We start from the raw sequence: 27,209 nt of genomic DNA, 5'->3' as shown, positions 1-27,209 counted from the left end.
CTGGAAGGAGAAACTGATATTCAAACCATCAGATGAGGGGGGTACCCAGATGAAATATAAGGTGTTGCTCCTCCACCCTGTATAGTTTTTGCACATTGATAGATACTTAATTAGGAAAGGTGTCAGAGATTATGGGGAGAAGGCAGGAGAATGTGTTTGGGAGGGAAAATGAATCAGCCATGATGGAATGACAGAGCAGATGTGATGGGCAGAATGGCCTTCCTAATTCTACTCCACTGCCTTGTATGATGACATGCAAAGCAAGTTCTTTCCATGTACCTTGGAAAGGTAACAATAATAAAACAGGTTACCAGGACTGAGGCATGAGAAGCATCATCTAGAGCACCAGGAAGACAGGATTCCGCTCAGTATTTTAGACAGCTGAGTCTTCTTTTATTCCATCATTCTCTCTCCTTTTCCCTGATTATCTGAATTTACAGAAAGGCTTTTTCTCACAACAGGTATAAACAAAACCAAGAAATCCTCTTAATATAAAAACAGAAATCATAGAGTCAGTGAGAACACAGCACAGAAACAGGCCCTTCAGCCCATCTAGTCCATGCTGAGCTAGTCTTCTGCCTAGTCCCATTGACCTGCACCCAGAACATAGCCTTCCATACCCCTCCCATCCACGTAGCTGTCCAAACTTCTCTTAATCAACCCACATCCACCAGTTCTGCTGGCAGCTCGTTCCACACTCTCACCACCCCCTGGGAGAGGGTTCCCTTAATGAGTTTATCAAGCAAGTTCTGTTTTGCTTTATATTTACCGTACTCGTAGGTTTTGCTTTCTCCATGTACCAGTGAGAAGGTTCAGGACTTCTGTACAATGCATACTTGGAAAACTGTGTTCGGTTCTGGTCGCCTCATTATAGGAAGGGTGTGGAAGCTTTAGAGAGGGTGCAGAGGAGATTTACCAGAACGTTGCCTGGATAAGAGAGCATGTCTTATAAAGATAGATTGAGTGAGCTAGATCTGTTCTCTTTGAAGGATGAGAGGTGACTTGTTAGAGGTGTACAGGATGGTAAGTTATCAACCAGAGATGTTTCTCGGGGTGGAAATAGTTAACATGACAGGGCATTAATTTATGGATGGAGGAATGTCTGGTGGGTGGGGGAGGGGGATGTCAGAAGTAAGTTTTTTTATATAGAGAATGGCAGGAATATGGAATAAACCGCCAGGAGTGGTGAAGGCAGATACACTCGAAACAGTTAAGAGGCTCTTACGTAGGCAAGGCACATGGATGAAAGAAAAAGGGAGGGTGATGTGGAAGCAAAAAGTTAGATTGATTTTAGAGTACATTAAAGTTCAGCACAACATCGTGGGCTGAAGGGCCTGTACTGTGTTGTAAAGTTTTATGCTCTAAAGCTCTTTAATGTGAAAAGCGGCCAGCAGAATTAGGTTTCACAACCTAGTATGGAAACAAGTTATCATGTTCCTGCCCCTAATCAGCCCTGAGGTATTTTGTAGCAGCTGTTAAAAAAGGCAGCAGGAAATGAGAAACCCCAGGTTCTTCAGTTTCCTCCAGCATCCCAAAAATGTATTGCCAGGTTAATTGGCTGAAGCTAATCATCCCCTGGAGTAGGCTAATTAAAAACCATCAAAGGAGATTTGATACCCACGTGACAGAGAATACATAATAGAGTTCGGGGAAATGAGGGGGGGATTGGAATTGATGTGGCTACTTTCTTGAAAGCCAGAATGAACCCAATGGGCTGAATGTTCACCGTCTCTGCCGCTCTAATTAGAAGGTATAAGCAACAGTGGAACCCATGTGATGCTTATGATGAGAGAGAGGCCTTTGAAAATCATCAACGATCATTCATTCGCCAAAGTTACGACTATCCAGTTGAAACCAAAAGATAAAGAGCATGTTGAAAGTCTTTTTGTTCAACAAAGCTTGAGTTTATTAAGTGAAAAAGAACAAAGGTTGGTAGTTGGTGCACATGAAGGTTGAGCTCTGAGCTGCTTCTGTCAGAAACTTAACCCTGACTGGTGTCAGTTTAAACAAAGCCCCCTCAGTGTTTCCAATCAACTCCCATTAACACAAGGAAATAAACCCTGCTGATGGGAAATTTTTTAACATTAGGAGCAAGGCTCAACATTATCATTGAGCCAGGCTTACAGAACACTTCAGTGTTCTAACTAATCAGGTTGTGGACGACCTGGTTCAGACACTAACCTGCCATGACAGAACTGGCTCTCGTAGCCATGTTCTGATTATTGACTGATAATAGTTGGTGTATTTTTCGGCGGCCAGTAGAAAATCAGGGAGAAGCAAGTAAACCAGTCAGGAACATTAATCTGTTTCTCCCCACCTTCAGAACTGTTCTGGGACCAGCCCGTAAGTGCCATCACAAAGATGGCAGTGCTTCAACTTTCTTCAAAGTTTGTGTAGGTTTGGTAAGTCATCTAAAACTTTGACACACTTCTATAGATGCACAGTGGAGAGTATCCTGACTGGTTTCACCACAGCCTTGTATGGTAACCCCAATGCCCAGGAACAGAAAAGACTACAGAAAGTAGTGGATACCACCCAGTCCATCATAGGTGAAGCCCTCCCAACCATTAAGAGCATTTACATGGAGTACTGCCACAAAAAAGCAGCATCCATCATCAAGGGCTCCCCACCATCTAGAGTATGTTCACATCTCATGACTTCCATCAAGAAGGAGCTACAGGAGCCTTAGGTCCCACAACACCAGGTTCAGGAATAGTTAGTAACCTAAACCATCAATTTAATAACCTAGTGTGGATAACTTCACACGACTGTGAAATGGTTCTATAACCTACAGACTCACTTTCAGCTCAAGTTCTCATTGTTTAATTATTTGCATATTTGGCTTTCTCTTGCACTTTGGTTGTTTCTTAGTTCTCATTTATGTACAGTTTTTCATAAATTCTATTGTATTTCTTTACTCACCTGTAAATGCCTGTAAGAAAATGGATCTCAAGGTAGTATAGGGTAGTGTATACTTTGATAATAAAATTAACCTCACGCAGCCTGTGAAGAGAGAAAAGGCAACAGGTGCCCTGACTTGGTTTCAATTCTCCACCATGATTCTGAGGAGAATCTCTGTCTCTGCACCTTTCTTTAAGTTCATGCACTGAACCAAGCTGCCGTTAAATAACAGTGGAATGTCATCCTCAATTGCCCAATCTGTCATCGCAGCTATGTCCCAGGAATGAATTTTGATGAGGGGCATTGGATGTTCTCCACCACCTTGGAAATCAACATTACTTCAAACTTGTATTCTTCAAATTAAAGTACTGCTTGATTCAAGCTACACATTACCAGCATAGTGCCTATGCTTTCAACTTTGTATTTCCAAAAGTTAGCTCAAATTTCAAATGAGGTCTGAACAGTTATGATCTCTTCTGATAAAGTGCAGCATTGAAGACTTCATAATTTAATACAGCTGTGATGTAGCTTATAATGATGAAAGCCCAGGCATTTAAACACTCCATCAATTCCACACTGCATTTATCCACTTATGGAGTGCCTGCCTTATGCCCAAAGTCTATTACCTCAGACACCATGACACTAATTACATTTGCCAACACATACACACATTTACACACTTCAGCCAATGTCTTTACAACTTACAGGAGCAGATAAACAACCATTTACAAATACTGATAAACGTTACTCTATTCTAAAATTTGGTTGCTTAGACTCAGAGTTACACAGCATAGAAACAGGCCCTTCAGCCCAACCGGTCCATCCTAACCCATTTCCCTGCATTTGGCCCATAACACACTATTTTCAACATCTGTGCACCAACAGTGTTTATTGTTTAGCCTTACATGGAACACAGAACAGTACAGCAGAAGAACAGGCCCCTCTGTCCGCAATCTCTGTGCTGATCACAATGCCAAATTAAACTAGCCCTTTGCCTGTATGATTGATATCTCTGATACTTGCACCTCAAACACCCTTTGTCCTGCCAATGACTCAACATATTCTTTTGACATTTGACCTCCCAAGTTGCAACACCTCACACTTATCCAGATTGAACTCTATCTGCCATTTCTCTGCCCGGATCTACAATCGGTCTACATTGTGCAGTATCCTTTGACATATTGGTATTGGTCCATGGCATAAAAAAGGTTGGGAATGCCTGGACTCCTCCAACATTTCACAGGTAGATAGGGTAGTTAAGAAAGCTTATGGGGTGTTAGCTTTCATAAGTCGAGGGATAGAGTTTACGAGTCGCAATGTAATGATGCAGCTCTATAAAACTCTGGTTAGGTCACACTTGGAGTATTGTGTCCAGTTCTGGTCACCTCACTATAGGAAGGATGTGAGCATTGGAAAGGGTACAGAGGAGATTTACCAGGATGCTGCCTGGTTTAGAAAGTATGCATTATGATCAGAGATTAAGGGAGCTAGGGCTTTACTCTTTGGAGAGAAGGAGGATGAGAGGAGACATGATAGAGGTGTACAAGATAATAAGAGGATTATATAGAGTGGATAGCCAGCGCCTCTTCTCCAGGGCACCACTGCTCAATACAAGAGGACATGGCTTTAAGGTAAGGGGTGGGAAGTTCAAGGGGGATATTAGAGGAAGGTTTTTTTACTCAGAGTGGTTGGTGCGTAGAATGCACTGCCTGAGTCAGTGATGGAGGCAGATACACTAGTGAAGTTTAAGAGACTACTAGACAGGTATATGGAGGAATCTAAGGTGGGGGCTTATATGGGAGGCAGGGTTTGAGGGTCAGCACAACATTGTGGGCCGAAGGGCCTGTACTGTGCTGTACTATTCCATGTTCTATGTTCTATTTGTATCCAATCAGCCCACATACACTTTTGTCCACTTCATACATTTCAGGTGAGAGGGGAAGCCAATAGGAAAAAATTTCCCCTCAAACAGAGTCAAAGTTAAAAATCAAAGTAAATATATTATCAAAGTATGTTATAGTCACCATATACAACCCTGAGATTCATTTTTCTTGTGGGCATTTATAGGAAAATAAAGAAATACAATAGAATTTATGAAGACCATACATGATCAAAGTCTGAAAAGCAACTAATGTCAGAATCAGGATTAATATCACCGGCATGTGTCGTGAAATTTGTTAACTTAGTGGCAGTAGTACACTGCAATACATGATAATATAGAGAAAATAAATAAATGAATTACAGTAAGTATGCGTGTGTGTGTTTTTTTTGTGTGCCATACTCTGCCAGAGCCTCGGTGACCACATTTTCAAGTGGGTGTCTTGGAGGAAAGATTCTGTGAGTGGTCCCCCACGTCCTTCTCACAGCGCAGTTTGTTTTTTGTTTTTTTTTTAACGAGGCCGACACTCAACCCGGCACGGATGGAAAGCGTGCCCGGGAGCGGCCCGACTGGGTTCGAACTCGAGGACCTTCGTCCAGGGAAGAAAGTGTTCCTGAATCGTTGACTGTGTGCTTTCAGGCTCCCGTACCTCCTTCCTAGTGGTAACAATGTGAGAAAGAAGACAGAAAGAATAGATAAAGATAAATATTACAGAGAACATTTGTTTTAGAATCCTTGAAAGCGAGTCCGTAGGTTGTGGAATCTGTTCAGTGTTGAGGTGAGTGAAGTTATCCACTCGGGATCAGGAGCCTGATGGTTGTAGGGTAATCACTGTTGCTGAACCTGGTGCTGTTGGAACTATGGCCTCTGGATGTCCTGCCCAGTTGTAGCAGTGAGAAAAGTGAATGGCCTGGATGGTGGGGATGTGGGTCGAGTTGCTGGAGGAAGTGGTAGGGGCAGGTACAATTACAATGTTTAGAATATGGTTGGACAGATTTGTGGGCATGAAAGATTTATAGCAGAGTTCCCAACCTTTTTTATGCCATGGACCAATACCATTAAGCAAAGGGTTCCAAGTTTTTGGATCATTGGGACCTCTTTTGGCGCAGGTGTGACCTGTACAAAAAGGACGGGTTACACTTAAATCCTCGGGGGACCAATATTCTGGCAGGGAGATTAGCGGGGGCTACTGAGGTGACTTTAAACTAGAATGGTTGGGGGGTGGGAATCAAATTAAAGCGGCTAGGTGTGAGGAGGTTAGTTCACAACAGAGGGATGGGAACCAGTGCAGAGAGACAGAGGGGTGTAAAGTGAGCGTAGAAGCAAAAAGTACAAAGGGGAAAAGTAAAAGTGGCAGGCCGACAAATCCAGGGCAAGCATTAAAAAGGGCTAAGAGAGTTGTAAAAGAGTGCCTGAAGGCTTTATGTGTCAATGCAAGGAGCATTCGTAATAAGGTGGATGAATTGAAAGTGCAGATTGTTATTAATGATTATGATATAGTTGGGATCACAGAGACATGGCTCCAGGGTGACCAGGGATGGGAGCTCAACGTTCAGGGATATTCAATATTCAGGAGGGATAGACACGAAGGAAGGGGAGGTGGGGTGGCGTTGCTGGTTAAAAAAGAGATTAACGCAATAGAAAGGAAGGACATAAGCCGGGAAGATGTGGAATCGATATGGGTAGAGCTGCGTAACACTAAGGGGCAGAAGACGCTGGTGGGAGTTGTGTACAGGCCACCTAACAGTAGTAGTGAGGTCGGAGATGGTATTAAACAGGAAATTAGAAATGTGTGCAATAAAGGAACAGCAGTTATAATGGGTGACTTCAATCTACATGTAGACTGGGTGAACCAAATTGGTAAAGGTGCTGAGGAAGAGGATTTCTTGGAATGTATGCGGGATGGTTTTTTGAACCAACATGTCGAGGAACCGACTAGAGAGCAGGCTATTCTGGACTGGGTTTTGAGCAATGAGGAAGGGTTAATTAGCGATCTTGTCGTGAGAGGCCCCTTGGGTAAGAGTGACCATAATATGGTGGAATTCTTCATTAACATGGAGAGTGACGTAGTTAATTCAGAAACAAAGGTTCTGAACTTAAAGAGGGGTAACTTTGAAGGTATGAGACATGAATTAGCTAAGATAGACTGGCAAATGACACTTCAAGGATTGACGGTGGATATGCAATGGCAGGCATTTAAAGGTTGCATGGATGAACTACAACAATTGTTCATCCCAGTTTGGCAAAAGAATAAATCAAGGAAGGTAGTGCACCCGTGGCTGACAAGAGAAATTAGGGATAGTATCAATTCCAAAGAAGTAGCATACAAATTAGCCAGAGAAAGTGGCTCACCTGAGGACTGGGAGAAATTCAGAGTTCAGCAGAGGAGGACAAAGGGCTTAATTAGGAAGGGGAAAAAAGATTATGAGAGAAAACTGGCAGAGAACATAAAAACGGACTGTAAAAGCTTTTATAGATATGTAAAAAGGAAAAGACTGATAAAGACAAATGTAGGTCCCCTGCAAACAGAAACAGGTGAATTGATTATGGGGAGCAAGGACATGGCAGACCAATTGAATAATTACTTTGGTTCTGTCTTCACTAAGGAGGACATAAATAATCTTCCAGAAATAGTAAGGGACAGAGGGTCCAGTGAGATGGAGGAACTGAGCGAAATACATGTTAGTAGGGAAGTGGTGTTAGGTAAATTGAAGGGATTGAAGGCAGATAAATCCCCAGGGCCAGATGGTCTGCATCCCAGAGTGCTTAAGGAAGTGGCCCAAGAAATAGTGGATGCATTAGTGATAATTTTTCAAAACTCGTTAGATTCTGGACTAGTTCCTGAGGATTGGAGGGTGGCTAATGTAACCCCACTTTTTAAAAAAGGAGGGAGAGAGAAACCGGGGAATTATAGGCCGGTTAGCCTAACGTCGGTGGTGGGGAAACTGCTGGAGTCAGTTATCAAGGATGTGATAACAGCACATTTGGAAAGCGGTGAAATGATCGGACAAAGTCAGCATGGATTTGTGAAAGGAAAATCATGTCTGACGAATCTCATAGAATTTTTTGAGGATGTAACTAGTAGAGTGGATAGGGGAGAACCAGTGGATGTGGTATATTTGGATTTTCAAAAGACTTTTGACAAGGTCCCACATAGGAGATTAGTGTGCAAACTTAAAGCACACGGTATTGGGGGTAAGGTATTGGTGTGGGTGGAGAATTGGTTAGCAGACAGGAAGCAAAGAGTGGGAATAAACGGGACCTTTTCAGAATGGCAGGCGGTGACTAGTGGGGTACCGCAAGGCTCAGTGCTGGGACCCCAGTTGTTTACAATATATATTAATGACTTGGATGAGGGAATTAAATGCAGCATCTCCAAGTTTGCGGATGACACGAAGCTGGGTGGCAGTGTTAGCAGTGAGGAGGATGCTAAGAGGATGCAGGGTGACTTGGATAGGTTGGGTGAGTGGGCAAACTCATGGCAGATGCAATTTAATGTGGATAAATGTGAAGTTATCCACTTTGGTGGCAAAAATAGGAAAACAGATTATTATCTGAATGGTGGCCGATTAGGAAAAGGGGAGGTGCAACGAGACCTGGGTGTCATTATACACCAGTCATTGAAAGTGGGCATGCAGGTACAGCAGGCGGTGAAAAAGGCGAACGGTATGCTGGCATTTATAGCGAGAGGATTCGAGTACAGGAGCAGGGAGGTACTACTGCAGTTGTACAAGGCCTTGGTGAGACCACACCTGGAGTATTGTGTGCAGTTTTGGTCCCCTAATCTGAGGAAAGACATCTTTGCCATAGAGGGAGTACAAAGAAGGTTCACCAGATTGATTCCTGGGATGGCAGGTCTTTCATATGAAGAAAGACTGGATGAACTGGGCTTGTACTCGTTGGAATTTAGAAGATTGAGGGGGGATCTGATTGAAACGTATAAGATCCTAAAGGGATTGGACAGGCTAGATGCAGGAAGATTGTTCCCGATGTTGGGGAGGTCTAGAACGAGGGGTCACAGTTTGAGGATAGAGGGGAAGCCTTTTAGGACCGAGGTTAGGAAAAACTTCTTCACACAGAGAGTGGTGAATCTGTGGAATTCTCTGCCACAGCAAACTGTTGAGGCCAGTTCATTAGCTATGTTTAAAAGGAAGTTAGATATGGCCCTTGTGGCTACAGGGGTCAGGGGGTATGGAGGGAAGGCTGGGTTCTGAGTTGGATGATCAGCCATGATCATAATAAATGGCGGTGCAGGCTCGAAGGGCCGAATGGCCTACTCCTGCACCTATTTTCTATGTTTCTATGTTTCTATGGACACCAGGTTGGGAACCCTTGGTTTATAGGGATGTAGGCCGGACACAGACAAATGGAACTACTCAGGAAGACATCTTGGTCAGGATGGAAGAGTTGGCCAAAGTTCCTGTTCTATGCTGGAAAACTATAAGCGAAAGCAATATTGAGGTGGGAGTATTTGGCCCTGGTTGTGGGGCAGCTTCAACGTTCTGGGTCAGCTCTCTGCTCACACTCTCTCTCTCTTATCACCTTACTCCCCTTCCACAAAACCACACCCAGCAGATCTCAGCCTCAGTGGTCGCAGTGATCCTTGCTCATTTTTAGCCCAGCTTATTCTAAACATAGCTTTGATGTTTACACTGTGGTCACAGTGCCCATTTTTGCACCGAATAAATCTGCTGAATGCTCGCGGTTACAAACAAAGAGAAACATTGAACAAACGAAATAAGAGCAGAAAAGAAATACTGAAATAAACTGTCAAGCAGCGAAATCCAGACCTCCATTCAATGTAAATCTCTCTTTCAAATCCTGACTAACTTGTCATCTTCCTTCTGCTTCAGTTTTGATTACATTCCTCAAGCTCCTGGCATTTATCAACTGGAGAATATTCTCCGTATTTTGGGAATCCTCAGGAGTGGAATTTGAAAGCACCTTTTGCTTGCATCAGCCATGGAAACTGAGAATTCAGAGGTCTACAGGTACAATATAAATGCATTGGGCCGCCTCCATACAAAAATGGACATACCCATCAACCGGGCTACAGCGAAGCTGGAGAGCAACTCATCGGCAGCACACAACGAGCGATAAAGCCACAGCAGGACAGGATCTAGTTTCATTGCTGCTGCCGTGTTTTGTTTTGTTGTGTTCTGTGTTGTTCTGCTCAATATCATGGGCCTGCTATGATGGTGCTTTAATGTGTGACGACACTTGCAGGCTGCCCTGCATGTCCTAAACTGTTAACACAAGCAACACAGTTCACTGTATGTTTCAATGCACATGTGAAAAATAAAGCTAACCTTTTAATCTATCTTCAAGATTGTGTGTGGATAGGATTCAGATTTGGATTCTTTTTATTTGTATCATACACTGAAATGCATCAAATCAGAATCAGAATCATGTTTCTTATCACTGGCATGTGTCGTGAAATTTGTTAACTTAGCAGCAGTATAATGCAATGCATGATAATATGGAAAGAAAAATGAATTAAGTAAATCAATTACGGTTTGTATATATGTATATTAATTAGTTAGATTAAAAATAGTGCAAAACAGAAATAATATTAAAAAAGCAAGGTAGTATTCATGGGTTCAATGTCCATTTAGAAAATGGATGGCAGAGGGGAAGAAGCTGTTCCTGAATCGCTGAGTGTGTGCCTTCGGGCTTCTGTACCTCTGTCCTGATGGTAACAGTGAGAAGAAGGAATGTACTGGGTGATGGGGAGGGTGGTGCTGGGGTAGCCCGTAAGTGTCACAACGCCTTCAGCACCAGCATATCTGACAATTCACTAACCCTTACTGTAGATCTTTGGAATATGGGAGGAAACCGGAGCAACTGGAGGAAACCCATACGTCCATGGGGTAAACGTACAAACTCCTACAGACAGCAACAGGAATTGAAAACACGAGGAAATCTGCAGATGCTGGAATTTCAAGCAACACACATAAAAGTTGCTGGTGAACACAGCAGGCCAGGCAGCGTCTCTAGGAAGAGGTACAGTCGACGTTTCAGGCCGGGACCCTTCATCAGGACTAACTGAAGGAAGAGCTAGTAAGAGATTTGAAAGTGGGAGTGGGAGGGGGAGATCCAAAATGATAGGAGAAGACAGGAGGGGGAGGGATGGAGCCAAGAGCTGGACAGTTGATTGGCAAAAGGGATATGAGAGGATCATGGGACAGGAGGCCTAGGGAGAAAGAAAAGGGGGAGGGGGGAAGCCCAGAGGATGGGTAAGGGGTATAGTCAGAGGGACAGAGGGAGAAAAAGGAGAGAGAGAAAAAGAATGTGTGTATATAAATAAATAATGGATAGGGTACGAGGGGGAGGTGGGGCATTAGCGGAAGTTTGAGAAGTACTTAGCTTCCCAAAATATTTACAGTTTCAAGAACACCATGACCAGTTCAATAGTGAATCACCTACAACACTTATTCGCAGGAACTTTTGTGAAAAGTTGCATGAGTAATTAAATTTCTCATTGAATAACTGCCCCCAAAAAGTTGCTCTGTCTCTATCCTCTTGCTTCCCAATGGATATTATCTTTTACAATCCTTTTAGTAAGTACTACCGAAAGATTAAAGATGAGCTTTATTTGACACATACAGTACATGAAAACACTGAAACATGCAGTGAAATGCATCATTTCAGTCAACGATCAACACAGTCTAAGGATGGGGTGGGAACAGCCCACGAGTGTTGCCATAGTACATCATACATTGTAAATACAGTATTTATGCACACTTTACTCCATATTCACACCTTATCCTCTAACTTTATTTTTCATTTATTTTATTTATTGAGATAAAACACAGAATAGACCCTTTTTGCCCTTTGAGCCATGCTGCCTATTGCAATCCCCCCAATTTAACCCCAGCCTAATCATGGGACAATTTACAATAACCAATTAACCTATCAGCCATTACGTCTTTGGACTGTGGGAGGAAACCGGAGCACCTGGAGGAAACCCACATAGTCACGGGGAGAACGTATATACTCCTTAAGGAGAGTGTCAGGAATCGAACCCAGTTGCTGGTACTGTAAAGCGCTGTGCTAACCACTATGCTACTGTGCTGGTTGATTTGATATGATGCATTTCATTTGCATGTTTAAATAATTCTTTATTCTTTAAAACTGTTGAATGTTCTTTTTTTTATTGCACACCACAGCAAATTCCTAATACCTGTACATGTATACGGCAAATGGTTTCCAGTTTAAGATGATGCTTCTGAAAATGTGTGACAGCCTACTGGTAGACAGTAAGGCGAGAGATTCAACTAAAAACATTACCTATGTTTACTGGAGCAAATCGTGGTGAACTATCAAGTCAAGTCGCTTTTTATTGTCACTTCGACCATAAACTGCTGGTACAGTACACAGTAAAAACGAAACAACATTCCTCCAGGACCATGGTGCTACATGAAACAACACAAAACTACACTAGACTAAGTGAAACAACACAAAAACTACACTAGCTACAGACCTACACAGGACTATATAAAGTGCACAAAACAGTGCAGGGCAGTACAATAAATAATGAACAAGACAATAGGCACAGTAGAGGACAAATTACATGTAGATGTCAGTCTAGACTCTGGGTATTAAGGAGTCTGATGACTTGGGGGAAGAAACTGGTGCACAGTCTGGTCGTGAGAGCCCGAATGCTTCGGTACCTTTTGCCAGATGGCAGGAGGGAGAAGAGTTTGTGTGAGGGGTGTGAGGGGTGTGTGGGGTCCTTCACAATGCTGTTGGCTTTACGGGTGCAGCTTGTGGTGTAAACGTCCACAATGGCAGAAAGAGAGACAGAGACAATCGCCGCAGACAGTGAGGAGGTGGGTGGAGACGATGCTGGTTTTGGGGGGACGAGTCGTGCTGGGCATTGCGAGGCACAATGTGTTTGAGCCGGGGTCACAGGCAGAGTTGGTGGTGTCGCTGCCGGAGATAGAGTGAGCGTTTAGGAAAAGTTTTGGTGCCTGTCCACCTAACCCGGGTGCAAGGTTTGATCGCTCCAAATCCCGAGCCGATTTGGTGAGATCGAGAACGGCTTCGGGCTGTGTGACCTCTCACTCGCTCTCCTGCAAATGTTGGGCTGATTTTCTCACACTCTCCACGGCACTGAGGCTGTGAACTGATCTGGCTGCTGAACATTTTTGCCCTGCTAGTGTGACGAGCTGCCACGGAGGGTTGAGAATACTCTGATCTGGGGATTGAGTCTGGTTTGGAATGTTGTCAGCTTGCTTCTTTTGCATGCATGATTTATGTTTTATTTTCCTCCCTCTCTTTCTCTATGTAGTAGTTTTTAGTCTTTTTTAAATTGGATCATTAGGATTTATTGCTTTGTGGGTGCCTGTAAGCAGACAAATTTCAAGGTGTATAATTTATACATTCTTTAGTAATAAATGTGCTTTGAATCTTTGAATAAAACTGATCCTTAATGCTTAATCCGTAGCATGCCCACAACTTACTGACTCTAACCCATATGTCTTTGGGACATTGAAGGAGCCCAAGCACTCGGAGGAAAATCCACACCGACAGCAGCAGGAGTTCACTGGTACTGTAAAGCTGTAGCACTAACCACCATGTTACCGCACCGACAGGATAGGTAGATTCTTTTCAGATGCACAGTATGCCAGGGACTTGGTTAAGGGTTGATGTGTTCAACGTTCAAGGTAAATTTACTATCAAAGTGCATATAGGTCACTGTATGCTATCCTGCGATTCTTTTTTTTTTGCAAGCATACACAATAGATACAAAGAAATACAACAGAATTAATGAAAAACTACAAAGACTGACAAACAACCAATGTACAAGATAGACATACTTGTGCAATGCAAAGTTAGCAAATAATGATAGGTAATAATAATTATTTATTTATTTTTATTACTTCCAGGTCCTGATTACGCAGAACCTCTAACTGAGAGCTGTCTCACAAATTGCGCTGCACAAACATTTCAATTCAACTGACAGTCATGGAACATCACAACTCACACATCCATGCAAACCTGCCGGATTTTGTGACATTTATGTCAAAACAAGATTCGACTCGGAGTTCCTTTCAGTAGTGACTTCTTGTCATTCCAATGTATAAATGCATTTTGAAGCCATTTGCTCATTTACATTCCTGACTGACATGTACCGTTCCTCTCGAGAACCGGACTGGGCAGAATCATTGTCCAACGGTATTCAGAAGGAAACACGAGAGCTTACTGGCTCTGACAAGTATTAGCTTCTAACTCCATCCATGTTGAGACACCGTCCACTCAGAAGGCGGCGAGGGTGTGGAACAAGTTGCCAGTAGAACTGGAAGTTGCAGGATCAGTTTGAATAGTTAAGACAGGCTTGGATGGGTACATGGATGGGAGGGGTATGGAGGGCTTTGGTCCGGGTGCAGATCAATGAAACTAAGCAGATTAATAGTTCAGCAGAGACTGGATGGCCCGAAGGGCCCATTTCTATCTGTTTTAGGTACTTATTCCTTTCAATTTTTTTACTTAAATTGCAAATACAATATCCAAAACAACACATACCTGGATGATCATTTTCCCAATTCACTTCCTGAATCTGGATATTTATTGCTCAGACATTTTCTGTTTCGCTGCCAGTAACCACTAATGTTCCACAGGGGTCTGTGTTGAGACCGATTATGTTACATGTCAATGGTTAAGATGATGGAATTGACGGCTTTGTGGCAAAGTTTGCAGACGATACAAGGCTAGGTGGAGGGGCAAGTAGTTCTGAGGAAGCAGAGAGGCTACAAAAGGACTTAGATTAGAAGCATGGGCAAAGTAATGGAATACAATGTCGGGGTAGAAGAAATAAAAGCATAGACTATTTTCTAAATGGAGAGAAAATTCAAAAATCTGAGATGTAAAGGGATTTGGGATCCTGGTGCCAGATTCTTTAAAGGTAAATTTGCAGATTGAGTTGGTAGCGAGGAAGACAAATGCGAAGTTAGCATTCATTTCAAGAGGACTAGATTATAAAAGCAAGGATGTAATGCTGAGTCTTCATAAAGAACTGGTGAAGCCTCACAGAGTACTGTGAGCAGTTTTGGGCCCGTTACCTAAGTGCAGATGTGTTGAAACTGAAGAGGGTAAAAGGAGGTTCACAATAATGATAACAGGATTGATTCAGCTTGTCATATGAAGAGCATTTATTTGATGGCTCTTGGTCTGTATTGACTGGGGTTCAGAAGAATGAGGGGTGGCCTCGTTGAAACCTATCAAGTGTTGAAAGGCCTTGATAGAGTGGATGTGGAGAGGATGTTTCCTTTGTGGTAGAGTCTAAGACCAGAGGGCACAGCCTCAGAATAGAGGGGCATCCTTTGAGAATGGAGATGAGGAGGAATTTCTTTGGCTAGAGAGTGGTGGATCTGTGAAATTCATTGGCGTGGGCAACTGTAAAGGCCAGGTCATTGGGTATAATTAAGGCAGAGGCTGACGGATTCTTGATTAGTCAGGGCATGAAGGGATAAGGGAGAAGGCATTCTATTGGGGCTGAGAGGGGAAATGGATCAGCCATGATGAAATGGCGGAGCAGACTCAATGGGCCAAATGGCCCAATTCTGCTCCTGTATCTATGGTCTTATGATCTTGTGTCTTTGAGAAAGTGGGGTTGAGCCACCTCAGGAACCGGACTGTCTTTGTGGTGAAGCTGCTCTCAGAGCTGGGGAGGGAGTTCTCGGGTACAGATGAGGGCAGAACCACAATCAGCTTTATTATCACTGAGGTAGGCCATGAAATTTGTTGCTTTACGGCAACAGGACAATATATGACATAAAAATTACTGTAAGAACAAAAATAAATCATGAAAAAATTGTAGGTATAATCAGTCTATGTACATAACAGTACTTGTACATTGTGTTTTATTAGTTTGCTTTTATATTTATATTTATTGTATTTTTTATTGTGTTCTTTATGCTTACTCTTTTTTTAATGCTGCATCACATCCAGAGTAACAATCATTTTGCTATCTTTTACACTGGTGTACTGAAAAATGACAATAAACAAACCCCACCAAACACGGCCAATTCACACATAACCCCACCAAACCCAGCGATTAAACTGACCCTCAGCAGTACGGCCCTTTGAGCCTTCTCCGCAATTAATAAGATCATGGCTGATCTGGCCATGGACTTACCTCTTTCCACCTGCCTTTTCCCCATAGCCCTTAATTCCCCTGCTATGCAAAACCTTGATGGCAGCACGATAGCGTAGCAGCTAGTGTAACTCCCTACAACACCAGTGATCACTGATTAGAGTTCAGTTCCTGCCGCTGTCTATAAGGAGTACGTATATTCTCCCTATGACCACACGGATTTCCTCCGGGTGCTCCGGTTTCCTCCCACATTCCAAAGGCACACGGTTAGGGTCAGTAAGTTACTATTTAGGCACCAGAAGACTACCGATACTTGCAGGCTGTATTCAGCGCATCCTCACTGATTTGAATGGATGAAAAACACCACATTTCTTTGCATGCTTCCATGAACATGTAACAGACAAAGCTCATCCTTAACCTTTATCTTCAGAATGAAGAGGCGGATGTGCGCCAGCATTTCCATTGAATGGTACATAATGAATGGTGAAGCTTAGCCCACCTGACCTTGCCAGCACCACTCCTCACTCTCACAGAGCCCGGTTTACATTTCCTGACCCATGTTTCCGCCTCATCGTTGTGGCTTTTCTCTTATGATGTGATGGAATAAATATTATGTATAAACTAGGGAAATATTTGGCTTGTGAAAAGTTCAGGGTGCAGGCTTTCTACAGGAGAACTATATTACTTGAATTCCTGCTGAAATTTGTCAAAATTTACACACAGTGGCAACTTTATTAGGTAAAGGAGTAGAACACAGTATTGTCTTCTGCTTCTGTGGCTCATCCACTTCATGTTGTGCATTCAGAGATGCTCTCCTGCACACCACTGTTGTAATGCACGGTTATTTGAGTTCCTGTCAGCTTGAACCAATCTACCCTTTTTTTCTAACCTCTCTCATTAACAAGACATTTTCACCCACAGAACTGCTGCTCACTGGAAGTTTTTTTTTGTTTCTTATACCATTCTCTGTAAACTCGAGAGACTGTTGTGTGTGAGAATCCCAGGTCGTTAGCAGTTTCCAAATTAATCGAACAACCCTGTCTGCCACCAACAATCATTCCATTGTCAAAGTGACTTAGATCACTTTTATTCCCCATTCTGATGTTTGGTCTGAACAGCAACTGAACCTCTTGACCGTGCCTGCATGCATTTATGCACTCAGTTGCTGCCACACGATTGGCTGATTCTAACATTTAGAATAAATATCTATATTTGCACTAACAAGCAGGTGTACTCGTGTACCTCATAAAATGGCCGCTGACTGCAGATCAACTGAATCACTGAGGAGAAAGAAATTATGGGTGAGATATTTTTACAAGTCCATTTTTAGGGGTTTTGGTCATCTTTTCCCAGGCCTATGACTCATTTTTTTGTAAATAAAATAGCTGTTGGGTGAAGAGTTTGTTTACTTCCAGCCGTTGACTTCTCCCATATTCAAATGTTTCTGTAGCATCTGGTCTTGCTGGGTGTAACACAACTTCATGGATTCACTTTTATCAGTTTCCAAAGGGCCCAGGAAGATAGAAAATCTGGTCCGAAATTCTGAATCAAAATCCGTTGAACATTTGACATCCAAGTACTAATTGTACAGAATGGAATTAACAACTTAAACACATTCATGTTCCCGTAATTTACACGAAGTCATCAGAATCAGGTACTGATTATCCTCCAACATGGAGCCTTATGATTAAACGAGGGGTCCGTGGACCCCAGGTAGGAAACCCCTGCTCCATCAGAACACCCTATCTGGTTATTCCATGTCTGGTTTGTGCAATCAGAAATACTATTATAATAATAATATATTAATAATAATAAATCTGCACTCCAGTGATACTTTATTGACATTGAGCTCAATATTGCCAGGTATGGGGCATCTTCAGTCAATCGCGTGTGTGCTTGATTGCTTCTCAGTTAAGGTTTCGATCACCTGACAATATTCAGATCCTACAGATTTCACAACCTGAATACCCAGTTTCAAGGCGGTAGAGAAGACTGAGGGGAGATTTGACAGAGGTGTACAAAATTATGAGGGGTATAGATAGAGTAAATGCAAGCAGTCTTTATTCCGCTGAGGTTGGGTGGGACTACAACTGGAGGTCATGGGTTAAGGATGAAAGGTGAAAAGTTTAATGGGGGAGAAAGTTCCTCGCTCAGAGGGTCATGAGAGTGTGGAATGAGCTGCCAGCACAAGTGGTGCATGCGAGCTCGATTTCAAAGTTTGAAAGAAGTTTGGATAGGTACATGGACGGCAGGGGTACGGAGGGCTATGGTCCCAGTGCAGGTCGATGGGAAGAGGCAGTTTAAGTGATACAGCACCGACTAGATGAGCCAAAGGGCTTGTTTCTGTGCTGTATTTTTCTACGACTCTATGTTCTCATTATTTTTTTTTTCTTTTGCACATCAGTTGTTTGTCAGACTTCCTTAAGTATGGCTTTCATAAATTCTGTTGCATTTATTTTTCCTGTAAATGCCTGCAAGAAAATGAATTTCAAGGTAGAGTATGGTCACATATACGTTCTTCAATAATAAATGGAGCCATGTGTACATGAAGCTTAGAAAAATAGACAGCTGAGGGTAACCCCAGGTAATTTCTAAAGTAAGTACATGTTCGGCACAGCATTGTGGGCCGAAGGGCCTGTATTGTGCTTTTGGTTTTCTATGTATCTTCTAATAAATCTACTTTGACTTTGATTTTGAGATCCTGGATCTACTAACATCAGTAAAACACAATTAACTGGCTATTAACCTTGTTACTATTTGTGAAACTCTACTGACAATAATATTTACTGCTGTTCTTTCCTGCATAAATGCATTTAACTGTAATTTTCTATTGGTGGTAGGAACTATATAAATGCAAGTCTTAGAGTCATGGAATCACACGGCAAGAAAACAGGCCATTCTCTCCACTGTGCCTGTGCTTGATAACAAGTACTGACCAGTACTGATCTCATCCCCTTCTTTGAGCCATTGCCTTCATAAGGAGCTGGGTGTTGACTACCTGAGGTGCTGCTCTCAGCTTTTAGTGGTTCTGAACTCTCAGAAGTATTTTTAGTGGCACATATTAAACCTAAAATTAAGAGAAGGGAGACTGAGGTTTTGGAATTGTACTGTTCTTAACAAGTCAATGCACATTTCATCTGCCCATCTAATGTTTGACCAAATGCTGTTTTTGTTTTCAAAAGGAAATGATAAGCAACTTACACTGCGAAGCAGGGACATTGATTTCAAAGAAGGTAAGTTTCTTCGGGGTGTGGCGTCTTTCTGCAGTCAACATCCAAATCACTCCTGCTAAGACTGATCTGCTAAATCTTTAGAATTTAGTCAATACCAAAAATCAAATCAGTCCCATGTCCAGGGGCGTCACCGTGCGGCCCCGTGTCCAGGGGCGTCTCTGTCCAGCCCTGTGTCTAATGACACCCACAGTGCAGTGCAGTGGAAGTCCAGTGACTTCTGTGCAGTACTATGTCCAGTGACATCCACATGCAGTCCTGTATAAGGTCCAGTGCTGTCCCCGTGCATTGCCAGTGAATGCACCTCTCTACCTGCTTGCTTACTCGCACAGTTGAGTGTTTCACCTTTATGAATGAGAGGTTACTATTGAATGAGAGGTTACCACTCAATAGAAACTTACCACGGAAATACAAGATCAAAACCAGGACGCCTTTGTGATTACCATATACTGGCTTTGCTTTGCAGTGGTCTCAGAAATACCAGATGTCGTGGTCTCAGAAATACCAGATTTCATGGTCTCATGGTCTCCCAGCACAGTGCAGGCCATCAGAGACCATTACCTTTCCCTTTGGAGAGTCCGTCAGGCTCACTGGCTGGGTCATATCTTGACCTGCTTTAGTCAAGGGTCAAGTCTACGACCCATGAGTGGTTCAGGGAAGAATCCCACTCTCAGCATGAAATTTCTCAAGGAGCACATCATCAGGAATGTAAATCAACAGATTCAAACATCTTTTCAAAACCTCGGCACAAGATGACTGAAACTTTTGTTTACAAAATAATACATATTTGTCTTCCATTTGGTGATAAAGTAAATAAAGAATCCATCACTGTGACAATGGTTTACAGTTTCAATGTTCTGATTAACATGAACTGATAACCCCTGAGGAACTGCACCACAAGAAGATAGTGTGCCCCCATCAGTGAACGGGACAAATCACATCAGTCATATGCCCCCCCACCTCCACTCATGATAGTCCCACTTTAAATGGACCTCAGTGGAAATCAGAGCAAGAATTGTTCTGAGACAAGTGCTGAAGCCACCTAGTCAATTAAAGATAACCATTCTGCTCGGTGTGGAATGGGCAGATAATAAACAGCCCACGATAACAGAAATCTGACAAGACTCTAATTTGCAAAGCATCCTGTCCCCTCCCCAGTATTGCTAATTAGAAGTCCGTTGTAGTATCCGCAAGGTATCACACAAATTCCTTATGACTGTCTTACAATGCAGTGTCCTTTCCTGCACGTCCTCAAAGAGTCAACCTCTTACCAAGGAGTGGTTTGCTTCGGCTCAACTTGCTAAACTGCGGTGTTGTCCCATCAGTCCTCCCAAAGAACCTGCTCTAAGCTGAATCAGGGAGGGTAGCATGCAAAACTTTTACTGGAGGGCTTTGGCCAACAACATCCAATCTAGATGAGATAACAGAAATCTAAACTAGAGAGGGTCGTGATGGAGAGGTGTCATACTGACCAGGGGTGTCCTGCAGGGATCAGTGAGCATATCAGTGACCTCCGTTGAGCATATAAATGATTTGCTCAAAATTGCAGAAGGGCTGATGAGCATGTTTTCAGGGGCACAAAAATTGGTGGCGATTTGGATGGTGAGGAAGGTTGTCAAATTATTCAGCAGGATAGAGACTATATGGAAATGTGGGCAGAGAAATGGCAGATGGAGTTTAATCCAGACAAGTGTGTGGTGTTGCACTTGGGAAAGCCAAATAAAGCAGACCCATTAGGACTATTGATATGCAGAGGAATCTTGGGGTGCAAAAGCCTGGAAGAACATATTTCCAAGCCTCCCCTCCATAGACTCTGTCTATACTTCCCACTGCCTTGGTAAAGCAGACAGCATAATCAAAAACCCAACCTACACTGGACATTCTCTCTTCTCTCCTCTCCCATTGGGCAAAAGATACAATAGCTTGAAAGTACGTACCACCAGGCTTCTATCCCGCTGTTATTGGACTCGTCCCCTAATACGACAAGGTGGACTCTTGACCTCACAATCTACCTTGCACCTTACTATCTGCCTGCATTGAACCATCTCTGCAGCTGTTACACCTTATTCTGCATTCTGCTCTTATCATGATGACTGAACCCAGGCACAGAGTAGTGCCAGACTCTGTCACGGTGAGCGCTGGCAACGACTGAACCCAGATGCGGAGGCGTGGCAGTCTCCCATGTAGAGACGGAATCAATAAGTTATACAACTGAGCATCAGTGGCATGAGAGAGCCACACCACGAGACAAATCATTTTCAACACAAGGACCCCACAATGGGTGCTAATCAGGAGACCACTTTAAATAATCACAGAATGTGGAAAACCCATGCCAGTCACAATTACCTTGACAAGTTTAAACAGAAAGCATCAGGACTTAATGACTCTAGTTAAGACAACAATTAGTGAATACAGGTGCTGGAGAAACCTAGCAGCCGAATGCTCAATGGCAACCCGTAAATCCCTACAGGGCTCATGACAGCTTAAACTTCTTCGACCTCAATGCACTGTGTAATGAATTGATCTCTCTGAACAGTATGCAAGGCAAGTCTTTCACAGTAACTTAGTATGTGACAATAATAATCTAATTTACCAAGTCCACGGCTCCCTGAAAGTGCTAACACAAGTAGACAGGTGGTAAAGAAGACATACTTGTCTTCATGTAGATTTATATTCACAAGAACACTGGAGCACAGTACGAGGCCTACAGCCCACAATGTTTTGCCAACCTTTTAACCTACACTAAGTTCAAACTAACCCTTCCTTCCTACATAGTGTGGAGGAGCAGAGGGATTTGGGGGTACATGTCCACAGATCCCTGAAAGTTGCCTCACAGGTGGATAAGATAGTTAAGAAAGCTTATGGGGTGTTAGCTTTCATAAGTCGAGGGATAGAGTTTACGAGTCGCGAGGTAATGATGCAGCTCTATAAAACTCTGGTTAGGCCACACTTGGAGTACTGTGTCCAGTTCTGGTCACCTCACTATAGGAAGGATGTGGAAGCATTGGAAAGGGTACAGAGGAGATTTACCAGGATGCTGCCTGGTTTAGAAAGTATGCATTATGATCAGAGATTAAGGGAGCCAGGGCTTTACTCTTTGGAGAGAAGGAGGATGAGAGGAGACATGATAGAGGTATACAAGATATTAAGAGGAATAGATAGAGTGGATAGCCAGCGCCTCTTCCCCAGGGCACCACTGCTCAATACAAGAGGACATGGCTTTAAGATAAGGGATGCGAAGTTCAAGGAGGATGTTAGAGGAAGGTTTTTCACTCAGAGAGTGGTTGGTGCGTGGAATGCACTGCCTGAGTCAGTGGTGGAGGCAAATACACTAGTGAAATTTAAGAGACTACTAGACAGGTATATGGAGGAAGTTAAGGTGGGTGGTTATATGGGAGGCAGGGTTTGAGGGTCAGCACAACATTATGGGCCGAAGGGCCTGGACTGTGCTCTACTATTCTATGTTCTATAGTCCTCCATTTCTTTTCATCCATGTGCCTATCCAAGAGTCTTTTAAATGTCTTTGATGTCCCTGTCTCTACCATCACCCCTGGCAGCATTTTCAATGCACCAACTACTCTCTGTGTAAAAAAATGACCTCTGACATCCCCCCCCCACCTCATTCTTCCTCCAATCACCTTAAAATATGTCCCCTGGTATTAGTCATTTCCTCCCTGGGAAAAAGGATGGAAATGGCAAATAGTAGGGGAATAATTTTAGGCCGGGTGTTGAATGTAAAATCAGGAAGCTGTATTGCAGTTGTATGGAGCCTCGGTTAAGCTACATTTGGAGAACTGTGTGCAGTTTAATTTGGCATAATGGCTTGTACATACCTGGTCAAAGGATCTGTGACTGTACAGTACTGCTCTATGTTCTATAAAAGAGGGTAATAGGATCACTGTCAATGTTCGTTTGTTATGTGCCGTGCCATATGACGTGCACGATCATGGTCTATCCAAGACCATGATTGTTCTTGCCAAAGTTTTCTACAGAAGTGGTTTGCCATTGCCTTCTTCTGGGCAGTGTCTTTACAAGACGGGTGACCACAGCCATTGTCAATACTCTTCAGAGTTTGTCTACCTGGCGTCAGTGGTCGCATAGCCAGGACTTGTGATATGCACCAGCTGCTCATACGATCATTCACCATCCCCTCCCATGGCTTCACGTGACCCTGATCGGGGCTAAGCTACATGTTGCCCAAGGATGACCTGCAGGCTAGTGGAGAGAAAGAGTGCCCCACACCTCGTCTGGTAGAGATGTATCTCTACCCCACCGCCATTGACTATGTTAACACAATAGTATCACTCTCCTAGATCCTGAAGAAAGGGTAGTAAATGAAATTAACAGGAAACTTTGTTAAATAATCGTACAGAGGGACACAGCACCTCTTTTCCAAAGCAACACACACACACAAATTGCTGAGAAACTCAGCAGGACAGGCAGCATCGATGGAAATGAATAAACAGTTGATGTTTCAGGGCAAAACCCTTCTTCAGAACTGGAAAGGAAGGAGTAAGATGCTAGAATAAAAAGGTGGGAGTGGGGAAAGCTGGGTGATAGGTGCCGCTAGGTGGGTGGGGAAAAAGTAAGGGGCTGGAGAAGAAGGAATCACATCTGTTTATTGTCAGACAATGAGCACAGCACTGTTTAATACGGTCAATGTCGTGTTCTGCACAGATGGCACAATATTAAACAGATTAAATGATGACACCTCTGACCTGGCAAACCTCAAAGTTCAAAGTATGCTACCTTGAGATTCATTTTCTTGCAAACATTCAAAGTAAAATTTATTATCAGAGAATATACATGTCACCACATATAACCTGAGACCCTTTTTCCTACGGGCATGCTCCGCAAATCTATAGAATAGGAACTGTGAACAGGATCAATGAAAGAGCAAGAGCACAGAAGACAACAACCCGCTGAAATGCAACTTCAAATAAATTGCAGTAAGTAATGAGAGCTCGAATTAACAAGATAAAGAATCCTTAAGGAGAGATCATTGGTTGTGGAACATCTCAATTGATGAGTGTAGTTATCCTCTTTTGTTCAAGAGCCTGATGGTTGAGGGTTAGCAAGCTGGTGGTGTGAGTCCTGAGGCAATTGTACCTTCTGCCTGATTGCAGCGGTAAGAAAAGAGCGTGGTCTAAGTCGTGAGCATCTTTGATGACAGACAGGCATTCACAGAAATTCAACAGAATCAGTGAAAACCTACACACAAAGTCTGTCAAGCAACAAATCTGCAAAAGAATTCAAACTGTCTGAATAAAAATAAACAAGTAAGTAATACCGAGAACATGAGCTGAAGAGTCGTTGAGAGCACGCCTACAGGTTGTGGAGTCAGTTGAGTGTGGAGGTGAGTGAATGTTACCTCACAGTATGGAGTTCAACTCAGATAAGTGTGAGGTGGTTCATTTTGGTAGGTCAAATATGATGGCAGAATATAGTATTAATAGTAAGACTCTTGGCAGTGTGGAAGATCAGAGGGATCCTGGGGTCCGAGTCCACAGGACACTCAAACTGCTATGTAGGTTGACTCTGTGCTTAAGAAGGCATACGTATTGGCCTTCATCAATCGTGGGATTGAGTTTAACAGCCGACAGGTAATGTTACAGTTATATAGGACCCTGCTCAGCTCAGACCCCACTTGGAGTACTGTGCTCACTTCTGGTCACCTCACTACAGAAAGGATGTGGAAACTATAGAAAGGGTGCAAAGGAGACTTACAAGGATGTTGCCTGGATTGGGGAGCATGCCTTATGAGAATAGGTTGAGTGAACTTGGTCTTTTCTCCTTGGAGCGATGGAGGATGAGAAGTGACCTGATAGAGGTGTGTAAGATGATGAGAGGCATTGATCGTCTGGATAGTCAGAGGCTTTTTCCCAGGGCTGAAATGGCTAAAACGAGAGGCCACAGTTTTAAGGTGCTTGGAAGCAGGAATAGAGGAGATGTCAGGGGTAAATTTGTTTTACGCAGAGAGTGGTGAGTGCATGGAATGGGCTGCCAGCGACAGTGGAGGAGTCGGATACAATAGGGTCTTTTAAGAGACTCCTGGATAGATACATGGAGATTAGAAAAATAGAGGGCTATGGGTAACCCTAGGTAATTTCTAAAGTAAGTACATGTTCGGCACTGCATTGCGGGCTGAAGGGCTTGTATTGTGCTGTAAGTTTTCTGTGTTTTTATGTATTCTACTGGATAGAGACACAATAGACTACAAATGTTGAAATATGGAGCAACAACCAAATGGCGGAAGGAACTTGATGGATCAGGCAGCCTCTGTGGTAGGAAAGGAATGGTGAACCTCTCAGAATGAGACGCTACATCAGAATCCGAAAGAGGGGCTTAGCACAAAGCAATGACCATTCCTCTGGTTCCACAGATGCCGCCTGACCGACTGAGATCTTCCAGCAGCTTGGTTGTTAGAGTTATAGAGTCATAGGACACTACAGTACAGAAACAGGACCTTTGGCCCATCTAGTCTGTACCGATTTATTACCCTTCCCACTCTCATTGACCTAGGCCTGGACCATAGCCCTCCATGCCTCCGTACTCCTCCCGACCTGTCCAAGTTTCTCTGAAATGTTGAAATCAAATCCGCATCCACTTCTCCTGACAGCTCATTCCACACTCTCACCATCCTCTGAGTGAAGAAGCTTCCCTTTTTGTTCCCCTTAAACATTTCACCTTTCCCCCTTAACCCATGACCTCTAGTTCCAGTCCCATCCAACCTCAGTGAAAAAAGCCTGCTTGCATTTATCCTATCTATACCCTTTATAATTTTGCATACTTCTATCAAATCTCCTCTCATTCTTCTATGTTGCAGGGAATGAAATCTTAGCCTAATCAATCTTTCCTTAAAACTCATGTCCTCAAGCCTCTTATAAATTTTCTCTGCACCCTTTTAACCTTGTTTAGATCTTTCCTGTCGGTAGGTGATCACACAATACTCCAAATTAGCTCTCACCAACTTTTTATACAACTTCAACATAACATCCCAACTCTTGTACTCAATGCTTTGATTTATGAAGGCCAAAGCTCTTTATGACTTTACCTGTGACACCACTTTCAAGGAATTATGGATCTGTATTCCCAGATCCCTCTGTTCTACCACACTCCTCAGTGCCCTAACACTCACCATGTAAGTCCTACATTGATTTGTCCTCCCAAAGAGCAACACCTCACACTTTTCAAGCATTAAATTCCATCTGTTTTCCTGATTCAGTTACATATGGACATTTTTCTTGGTTTCCTGGGGCAGAATTTGAACCTACTGCCTTTTGGCTCAGTAGCAAATGTGCATTGATGCTAAATTTAACAATAATTTAGAAATTATAATTCATCTTCAACATTAATTGACAATTTCCTGCAACCTACTGGTTACACAATTAAATCTGTCGCCAGGAAAATTGTCCAAATGAAAAATAACTCACACAAAATTCTCAAAGGTTTTGTTCAGATTAGATCAAAATTGGCCACAACTTTGAATAGGAGTGAGGCTGCCCGGCTTCAGAAATCCTAATACCTGTCTATTGATTTTTTTAATCTTGTTGAAATCCTTAATTCTAATAGCAGAGATTAGTTATAAGCTAATAGAACTGGAACACAGATATTAAATGGCCTTTAGCGATAGCAACTCTATGTAACAGCCACTCTGCACAAACTGGAAGCCTGCCTAAAAATACTTCCTTATCACAGATTTACGAAAGCAGCTGTCTCATTTCTTCACTGCTATGATTACTGAGCACAGCCTCTGCCCAGTACATTTACAGAGCCCATCTACAACTTATGGATGAAAGAAATACGATGATAAGACTATAAGACATAGGAGCAGGATTAGGCCATTTGGCCCATCGAGTCTGCTCCACCATTCCATCATGGCTGATTTATTAGCCCTCTCAATCCTAATCTCCTGCCTTCTCCTTGTAATCTTTGATACCCTCATTAATCAACCTGTGCTTTAAATATAAGACCAAAAGACCATATACCAGATGATTTGGCCTTCACGGCAATATGTGGCAATGAACTCTAGGGATTTGCCACCCTCTGGCCAAAGAAATTCCTTCTCATCTCTGTTCTAAATGGACATACATCTGTTCTA

The 27,209-nt window shown here is 43.0% G+C and overlaps 1 protein-coding gene across 5 annotated transcripts in view; it reads right to left on the bottom strand.

Annotated features, from left to right (window-relative positions):
* sema3d (sema domain, immunoglobulin domain (Ig), short basic domain, secreted, (semaphorin) 3D) overlaps positions 1-27,209 on the bottom strand; it is a 270,876-nt gene that overhangs the window by 208,347 nt on the left and 35,320 nt on the right. The window lies entirely within an intron of this gene.

Source organism: Mobula hypostoma, chromosome 20, assembly GCF_963921235.1.
Source record: "Mobula hypostoma chromosome 20, sMobHyp1.1, whole genome shotgun sequence".
NCBI lineage: Eukaryota > Metazoa > Chordata > Chondrichthyes > Myliobatiformes > Myliobatidae > Mobula > Mobula hypostoma.
The sequence above is the reverse complement of the archived record's forward strand: the minus strand, read 5'-3'. Positions and strand labels throughout refer to the sequence as shown.